The following is a 10,092-nucleotide window of genomic DNA, read 5'->3' on the forward strand; positions in this document are numbered from 1 at the left end:
ACTTTGCTTCAGGATGAGAACAGAAATTGTGCTCTGGTGGCACGGCAGCAGCAGAAGGCCCCATTAGCTAAAGTGGTGCTTCAGGTTAAGAACAGTTTCAGGTTAAGAACGGACCTCCGGAACGAATTAAGTACTTAACCTGAGGTACCACTGTATAGGGAAGGAGATAGGTTTTCTCTCTTCTGCAGTGTGGGCTGAAGACTCCTTTTGTTTTTTTGGAAAACGGGAATAGGAGACGGGGCCCCAGGTACCTCAGAGATGGACCGGCCTGTGGTGAAGCACATACAGTGGTACCTTGGTTGTCGAACTTAATCCGTTCCGTTCGACTCCCAGAACCGTTCGAAAACCAAAGCACGGCTTCCGATTGGCTACAGGAGCTTCCTGAATTCATTTGGAAGCTACAGAAGCCGCGTCGGATGTTCGGCTTCCAAAATAACGCTTGCAAACCGGAACACTTCCGTGTTTGCAGCGTTCGGGAGCTGATTTGTTCGGGAGCCAAGCCGTTTGACAACCAAGGTACCACTGTAGTTGATTTCAATGCTAGGCGATGGGCATTTTCTGCAGACGGGGATTGATTGGGATAGGTTGGTGGGCAAGACAAGCTAAAGAGCAAGTGGGACTTAGGGCAAATGGTTGCAGCGTGGAGTGCTCCTGTTGTGAGATGCTCATAAGAACACGAGAGCCCTGCTGTGTCAGGGCACAGCCTCATCGAGTCCAGCATTTTGTTCTCAAAGTGGCCAGCCAAATGCGGATAGGAAGCCCTCAAGCAGTACTCAGAGCAGAGGGGCACTCTTCCCAGTTGCATCAGGCTGGAGAAGGCTGCCTTAGGCTACCGTATTTTTCGCTCCATAAGACGCACCTGACCATAAGACGCACATAGTTTTTAGAGGAGGAAAAGAAGAAAAAATATTCTGAACGAAACAGTGGGTGTATGATTTTTTGGGTGAGGGCTGTAGCCATGGACATGCTATGTGATCTGATGGTGAATTTGGGGTGACCCAATGCAAAAATCCTGAGGATCCATGTGGATCTATGCTTTGTAACCACATTTTTGCACCATTGCAGCCCCAGGAAACAGTGGGTGCGTGATTTTTTTGGTGCAGGCTGTAGCCATGGACATGCTATGTGATTTGATGGTGAATTTGGGGTGACCCAATGTAAAAATCCTGAGGATCCATGGGCTTTTACCTCCCCTCTCCCAGGCAGCCTCCGCTAGAGTCCCTTATCTCTCTCCCAATCCCACCGATCAGCTGCTTCCTTTCAACACCCCCTTCCCTCTTGTTTGCCTTAGTGTCTTTTCCTTAGCTGGAGCAGTTTTTTGCTCCTCCTTTTCTTCTAATTTCTCTCCTCATTGATTTAGTCTTCCTGTTTCTTGTTTGCTGTCTTTACCTCCCCCCTCCCAGGCAGCCTCCTTTATTGCTAGCATCCCTTATCTCCCTCCCCGATCGCTTGCTGATTAGTGGCTTTGTTTCCACACCCACTTCCCTCTTAAAAAAAAAAGAAAGCATGATCTGCTTTTTGACCGTGGGCAATTTGGCTCCAGGGACCACACATTTGCTCCATAAGACGCACAGACATTTCCCCTCACTTTTTAGGAAGAAAAAAGTGTGTCTTATGGAGTGAAAAATACGGTATTTTGGAAGGTGCAATAGTTTAGTGGCAAGGCACATTCTTCTCACACAGACTATCCTGCCCCGAAACCTTGCCATCTTCAATTAAAAGGACCAGGGATGGCAGATTTGTCAATGCTTCTCAGTTTGGAGCAGGCAGTTCTAAGCCAGATGGACCCTTGTTTTTTAGCGCTGCAAAACAAGGCTGATAAAGTTTTCCCTTCAGTATGTTCTGATTTTGAAAACTGCAGTGTGAAAAGTAGGTCTTAAACCTTCTGTGCAATTATTTGTCCTTGTCTCTTCTGTTTTAACTCCGCAAGGGCACCCGAAGGAGAAAGATTTCATGACAAGTGCAGCTGCCGTCACTTACATCAAAATCATTCACTTCAAATTTGGGGTTCTTTCTTCTATGCTCTAAAAACTGGATATACTTCTGATAAAAATATATATTCCTAGCTGTGTGTCTCCCAAGAGGGTTTCTCCATTTCAAAGGATAAAGGCTGCTTGTAGTTTGAGAAGAAAACTGCCTTTGAATACTGAGCACTCTTCAAAATTTGACCTTACAGAGAATCTTCCATTTTTAGCGATGCCTCGTGACCCTGTCAAAATGAATGCAAAGAAGTAATTTGAGGGGTGTTAAGCTACAAGAAGAGTGTGCTTCGGGGTTTATCTTTCAGTTTGAATATTGATATCCTACTGCACACTTTTAAGTTGATTCCTGAGGTTGAGATGGGCTGAATTGATGAGTTCGGCTGCTGAATTAATTAAGAGCATGAGAATAAAAGCCCAGCTGAATTGGCTAGTGGCTCATCGAGTACAGCATTCTGTTCTCACAGATGCTCCTACGTGTTCAACAGAATATTCAAGGGAACCAAATTGTTGTGATTTATTTATTTGTTTAATTTGTATAGCGCCCTTCATAGATCTCAGGGCCAGTGGCGGAGCTTCAAGCAGGGGGGAGGGGGCGGAGAGAGCAGGAGGGGGCGTGGCTGGCGCATGTCCCGGGGATGTGGCATGCGTCCTGGGGGTGTGGCATGTGTCCTGGCGGTATGGCATGTGTCCCAGGAGTGTGGCATGCGTCTTGGGGGTGTGGCATGCGTACTGAGGGCGTGGCATGTGCCCCAGGGGTGTGGCATTCATCCTGAGGGCGTGGCATATGTCGTAGGGGCGTGGCATGTGTCCCAGGGGTGTGGCGCCCAGTGCGGGGGGGGGGAGCAGCCGTGATGGCACCCAACCAGGATCGTGCCGCCAGTGGCGGTGTGCTTCCCCCCCGCACCCCTGTTCCTCCGCCAGTGCTCAGGACAGTTCACAGACCCCGCTTCAAGTGCAAGAACACACCTTTGGTGCCAGGAGGACTTATTACATAAAAACACCAAAAGAGCCTGCAGGATCAGTCCTGTGCTGGTCCAGGGGGGAGGTTACCGTGGGGCGAGGTCCAGGACCTGAGTTGAGGGTCAGCAGACAGTCCTCCACGGGCGAAGCGGGGTCCACAGCGGGAAGCCGGGCAAGGACAGGAACTCTGGGGGAAACAGGACTGGATGCTGGCCGAAACAGCTCTTCAACGACGTTGCTCCCGCAACCTGGGACCGGGCTGACTGGCCTTTATCTTCTCTGAGGCCAGGGGCGGTCCCGGCGCCCAGGAGACCCGCCTCTCCTGGCCTTAAGACAAGCACTCCTCCTGGGAGAGACCAGTTCCCTTCGCCTCTCTGCCCTGAGCCTCTGCAGTTCAGGAGAGGCTGAAGGGTTACTGGACCCAGGGGGAGACTCACCTGTAGGCACTGAGTCCTCAACCACCTCTGGAGCCAGAGTGGATTCACCTGGTGCCTGCTCCTGAGGATCCGGCGCAGGTGCAGGCGCTTCAGGATCAAGCCCCTGCCCCAGTTCAGCCGGCCCTGGAGGTGGGGACTCCTGTGCAGGCTGGGATTCCTCCGGTTCAGCCTCTGAATCAGATTCCCAGGCCGTCACAAGGCCTATGTCTCATCTAGTCCATCATCCTGTTCTTACATTGGCTGACCAGATGCCTGAGGGAAACCCAGAAAGAAGCAGGATTTGAGCACAAGAATACGCTCCCCTCCTTCAGTTTCCAGCAACTGCTATCTATAAGCGTTCCTGCCTCCAAGTGTGGCTAGCCCTCTCCTCCTTGACTTTGTCCAATCCTCTTTGAATGACATTCAAGTTGGTGGCCATCACTGCCTCTTGTGGGATGGAGTTCCATAGTTTAACGATGTGCTGCACCTGGTCCAGTCGGCATGGGAGCTCTCTCTCGATGTACTTGCAGCATTGCTAATAATGTTTCAGAAGCCTTTGAAACGGTGGCAAGAAAATAAGTGAATTCTAATGAGTTCCTGGTCTGGTCCAGTGAAATTGTTCCACCAAGTATCACATTGGGAGGAATTGGGTAGCATAATAATAATAGTAGTAGTAATTCATCCCCCAAAAGTTTTTGATTTGAGTTTCTACTGAAATGAGGCTGCATTTTAATGTTGTACTTTAATCTTGTTTTTAAGTTGTATTTTAATCAATTGTTTTTATACCTGGTGTTAGCTGCCCTGAGCCCGTTCTTGGCTGGGAGGGCAGGGTATAAATAAAATTTATTGTTGTTGTTGTTGTTGTAATAGGTTTGAGGCATGGTCTCTAGGCAAGCTCAAACCCAGGGAACTGTGCACAGGGACAGAATATCTGTCCTGGTTCATATACTGTACTGTGCCGCATGAGAATCACCCAGGCTGCCGTTATGTCTGAATGCGAAAGTGCTGGGACCTGTCTTTTTCCCAGGTTAGATCTTGCTTTCCCAACTATGTCTTGCAAAACTGAACTAGATGTTCAGGGATCTGTTGCCTGGCCCTGTCCTAGCCTTAGGGGGAGAGAGTTATTTTTGCTGCCATTAACAGAAGGAGGCAGCCACATCTACAAAGCATTTCATTGGGATTGTGTTTGCTGCAGTCTGCCACCATCGCCAGTCTCTACACAGTATTCATGCTCTTGGCTCCACATATTTCAAGCTGCAAAGTAAGCGTTTAACATTCTGCACCTAGGCTTGCCAGAGGCATCCCAAGGAGAAAGTGTGTACTAATGGGCACCACTTTAAACAGCCCTGGCTTCTTGCAAAGAATTCTGGGAACCATAGATTGTTAAGGGTGCTGGGATTTGTTGGTCCTTGTTCCTATGACAGAACTACAATTCCCAGAGTTCCCTTGGGATGTGGGATTGATTGTTAAACTACACGGGGAATTGTAGAGTTACAATCCCACCTCCCAGGGAATTCTGGGAAGTGTAGTTCTGTGATGGAACTAGGGGACCTCTAACAACTCTCAGCACCCAGGATCCTTTGGAAGAAGCCATAGCTGTTAAAATTGTATGACAGTGATTTAAATTTAAGGAGCAGATGGGCCTTAAGAACTGTGCTCCCCCAAGCACTGGTGCTTTTTAACTTATTCAGAAATGATGTGGAGTAAGGGCTGAGCAGTGATTATGACATCAGATTATTCAGGGTAGATACAAACAAAGAGGGATTGTAGTTGCTCCAAAACAATCTTCCCAAACTGGGTGAACGGGCATTAAAATTGTGACTGTGGTTCAATGTAAGTAAATGCAGAGTGATTACATACCCTCCAACATTTCTCCAGTGAAAGTTGTTGTTTAGTCGTTCAGTCGTGTCCGCCTAGTCGTGACCCCCTGGACCAGAGCACGCCAGGCCCTCCTGTCTTCCACTGCCTCCCGCAGTTGGGTGAAACTCATGCTGGTCGCTTCGAGAACACTGTCCAACCATCTCGTTCTCTGTCATCCCCTTCTCCTTGTGCCCTCTATCTTTCCCAGCATCAGGGTCTTTTCCAGGGAGTCTTCTCTTCTCATGAGGTGGCCAAAGTATTGGAGCCTCAGCTTCAGGATCTGTCCTTCCAGTGAGCACTCAGGGCTGATTTCCTTAAGAATGGAGAGGTTTGGTCTTCTTGCAGTCCATGGGACTCTCAAGAGAGTCCCATGGACTGCAAGAAGTCCAGCACCATAATTCAAAAGCATCGATTCTTCAGCGATCAGCCTTCTTTATAGTCCAGCTCTCACTTTTCCACTTAGGCGGGTCTGAACTGGCAGTGACTGACCAGGAAAGGGAGCTTGAGGTGGTGGTAAATACTGTATTTTTTGCTCTATAAGACTCACTTTTTCCCTCCTAAAAAGTAAGCGGAAATGTTTGTGCGTCTTATGGAGCGAATGCAGGCTGCGCAGCTATCCCAGAAGCCAGAACAGCAAGAGGGATTGCTGCTTTCACTGCTTCTGAGCTTCTGAGATTCAGAATATTTTTTTTCTTGTTTTCCTCCTCCAAAAACTAGGTGTGTCTTGTGGTCTGGTGCGCCTTATAGAGCGAAAAATACGGTAGTTCAATGAAAACTATTGGCATAGTAGGCGGCATCTCTGAAAAGGGTGAATTCTCTGGTATGGATCATCAGGAATGGGACTGAAAACTGCCAATATGGTAATGGTTTTGTAAAAAAAAAGTGGTGTGACCATCATACATGGACTACTGTGTGCAGCTCCCATCAACTTATCTCAGAAAAAGCTACTTGTTCCACTTCCATCTGGCCTGGGATGCTAGGGCACTGGATGACTCCATCTACAAAGGCATGATTCCATCTATGATAATCTTTATTGTCACTGTCCCATACAGAACAACGAAATAGAAAAATCTACATAAGACATTCAAAACCCAACACCCCTGCTATCCCAGCTATCCCAACCTGGTTAGCCCCCTAAAAACTCTGATACCCCATTTTTAAATACAATACAGTGGTACCTTGGGTTAAGTACTTAATTCGTTCCGGAGGTCTGTACTTAACCTGAAACTGTTTTTAACCTGAAGCACCACTTTAGCTAATGGGGCCTCCTGCTGCTGCCACGCCGCCGGAGCATGATTTCTGTTCTCAACCTGAAGCACTATTTCTGGGTTAGCGGAGTCTGTAACCTGAAGCGTATGTAACCCGAGGTACCACTGTATACTCGCATACAGACTCCTTACAATGTGTTTAAAACCAAAATCGCATTTGGGTAGAAACTGTTTCTCAGACGGCTAGTCCTAGTCTTTATAACCCTGTACCTTCTTCCAGAAGGCAGAAGCTGAAAGAGATAATTTCCGGGGTGTGCACTATCCTGCACTATCTCTGCAGCTTTCTTATGGAAGCATAGCTTTGATCCAAGGTGGGATCCTGCTGCTGAAGGCATCCAATGTGGCATCTCTTCAGTTGCTGAGATCCAGCTGTTCAGTCCCATTCATTCCTTTCCCTCTGAGGACATCAGTGGGAGCCGTTGCCTGGCAACAGCCAATTGCCACCCAGGGATGTCTTGCCTCCCATCACAGGACTTGGCTAGATCCAGCTGCTCTGTTCCATTGTCTGTCCTCAGGGGACATCAGCGGGTTCTGCTGCCTAGTAGGCGGAGGCTGACGGGCAGCATCAAGGATGAGGGCAGGAAATGCCACCTGAATAATCCTGGCACCACCGTGTGTTATTGCTATTCCCGATGCAAGACTCAAATGGCGCTTTTTAAATTGTGCGAATCTTTTGCACGCTGTGTTGAAAGCCTATTGCGTCTGTAAGGCGGAAATTATTTTTCTTTATTTCGTTAAAAATGACACACCACTTGATTGTGGAAAAAAAGCCCCGACTATAATCTGGTAACTTTTCTTCAGCTCCGATTCCTTGATCAGTTTGGTTGCTCTTTTCAGAACCTTTTCCAGCTCTTCATTCATTCATTCTACAAAATAAATATATAAGAGAGGAGGATGTGCGTTATAAGGAAAGAGGATGCCCTGTTTGTGGGGACTTTGTTGTTGTTTAGTCGTTTAGTCGTGTCCGACTCTTCGTGACCCCATGGACCAGAGAAAGCCAGGCACTCCTGTCTTCCACTTCCTCCCGCAGTTTGGTCAAACTCATGCTGGTAACCTCGAAAACACTCTCCAACCATCTCGTCCTCTGTTGCCCCCTTCTCCTTGTGCCCTCCATCTTTCCCAACATCAGGGTCTTTTCCAGGGAGTCTTCTCTTCTAATGAGATGGCCAAAGTACTGGAGCCTCAGCTTCACAATCTGTCCTTCCAGTGAGCACTCAGGGTTGATTTCCTTCAGTATGGAGAGATTTGATCTTCTTGCAGTCCATGGGACTCTCAAGAGTCTCCTCCAGCACCATAATTCAAAAGCATCAATTCTTCGGCGATCAGCCTTCTTTATGGTCCAGCTCTCACTTCCATACATCACTACTGGGAAAACCATAGCTTTGATTATATGAACCTTTGTTGGCAAGGTGATGTCTCTACTTCTCAAGATGCTGTCTAGGCCTGTCATTGCCCTTCTCCCAAGAAGCAGGCGTCTTTTAATTTCCTTTTTAATTTCCCCCCTAATGTGGGGACTTAGGGGAATGTTATGGGGAGCTCAGGAGCCTAGGACTGCCCGTTTTCCAAAGATCTTGTTTTGGTGGGTGTTGAGATTGACCCATCTCTGGAGTGTGACCATGCTGGGGACATCCAGGAACTTATGCAACAAAACTTCTTTTCTAACAAATAAAGCTTTCTTGAAAGAAAGTTGCCATTGGCTTGAGGTGACCCATGGAGACAGGAAGTCTCTGTGCGAGAGACGCTCCCTGATGTAGAATAAAACAACCCTATTTTTCTAGATTCAGGAGGTAGCCATGTTGGTCTGACGCAGTAGAAAGAATACAATAAAAAATGGTCCAGTAGCACCTTACGAGACCAACTAAATTTGTTCTTGGTATGAGCTTTCATGTGCATGCACACTTCTTCAGATTCTTCAGCCCTGTTTTTGTGGGAGAAACATTGGAGGATATGGGCCCAGGCCATGAGCGGGACTCCCCTTCCCCTCTCTGAAGTGCAGGCAGCCATAAACAGCACACTTGCCTCCCTACCAACCACATTATTATTATTATTATTATTATTATTATTATTATTATTATTATTATTATTATTGCCATTTCTCCTGACAGGGACGCAGGGCGGCTCACAGACAAAAACAAGAACCGCTAGGGAATCTGAGCCTGTTCATCAGGCAGAGGAAAATACTGTGTGCGCATGTTTGGAGACCGCACTGTATTTTTTTTTACCACAAACACGACCATTTTTTTCCTATTTCCCTTTTCCCAGAGGTTGCTGAGGGCAACCCAGTCACATGGGCGGGGTACAAACAATAAAATCATTATTATTCTTGGGATGTGATTTGACCTTTGAACAACGTCATACATGTATTAGTATATGTGATAGACTACTAATAATATATATATTGTTATTAGCATATATATATATATATATGCTTTCGTAGATTTTCACGGGTACAGGAATGCAGGTTTTGGTGTCCTCGGGTGTCTTCCCGTGTAAAAGTTGGGGTGTCTAGGCGACGTTTCGACGAGGTCTCACTCGTCATCTTCAGGCTGGTGCTTTCGGCTTCTTGTTACTGGAACAGAGCAGGATCTCAGTGTTTGAGTTCCTATAAATACTGTTGAGGGGGTGTGGTGTATAGCCTCCAATGTTCTGGGCAGAGAGGAAGTTCCCAGGCTAGTGTGCCTTTTCTTCTTTTGTTCCTTAATTACTTGAGGGATATCTTGAGTGATTTCTTGAGTGATATCCTGAGTACCACTTAGGTGGGTCATTAGGTGTGGATTAGTTGCTAAAGTCTTTGTGTCTTGACCTCTTGAACTTTGTGAAGAGTTTTTCTGAGAAGATGGCTGTACTGCACTTAGTTGTGCTCTGGCTTGGCTTCGTGTATAGGGGCGAGCTGTGGTTTTGTGGCCTGTGTCAGCCAGATCTGTGTAGGGATTGCAGGGGGGTGCAGCATCCGGAGGTGCCACCATGGTTTGGCTACTGGATGGTGTCTGTAATTTATCTGTGGAGAGGGTCTGGGTTTGGGTCTGGTGTGGTTGATTGGTGATGGCGTTCTGTGTGCCTCTGGATCTGGTGTCAGTTTTTGTGGGGAGGGCTAATTTCCAGATGTCTGGCAAGCGGGATGTGTCGTCACGCTTGTTCATGTTGTGAGGGTGTTTCTCTATCTCGATGGCTTCCATGATTATTCTCTTGTGGTGATGTTCCATGTTAAAGAGCAATTTGGAATCTGCAAAATTAATTTCGTGTCCTGTTTCTTTCATGTGTTGGAAAAGAGAGGAAGTTTTTTCTTCTTTTTTGACGGCATTCTTGTGTTCTGCGATACGTGCATTTATTCGTCTGTTTGTTTGTCCAATGTACGTGGCTGGGCAGACTTTGCAGGGTATTTCATAGACCCCTTGGTTTTCCAACTGGATTTTATCCTTGGGGTTTCTGAGGATATTGGCTATTTTTTGGTTGGTGCAAAGCCAAGCCAGAGCACAACTAAGTGCAGTACAGCCATCTTCTCAGAAAAACTCTTCACAAAGTTCAAGAGGTCAAGACACAAAGACTTTAGCAACTAATCCACACCTAATGACCCACCTAAGTGGTACTCAGGATATCACTCAAGAA

Source organism: Podarcis melisellensis (assembly GCF_964234715.1).
Source record: "Podarcis melisellensis genome assembly, chromosome: 6".
In the NCBI taxonomy this organism is placed as follows: Eukaryota; Metazoa; Chordata; class Lepidosauria; order Squamata; family Lacertidae; genus Podarcis; species Podarcis melisellensis.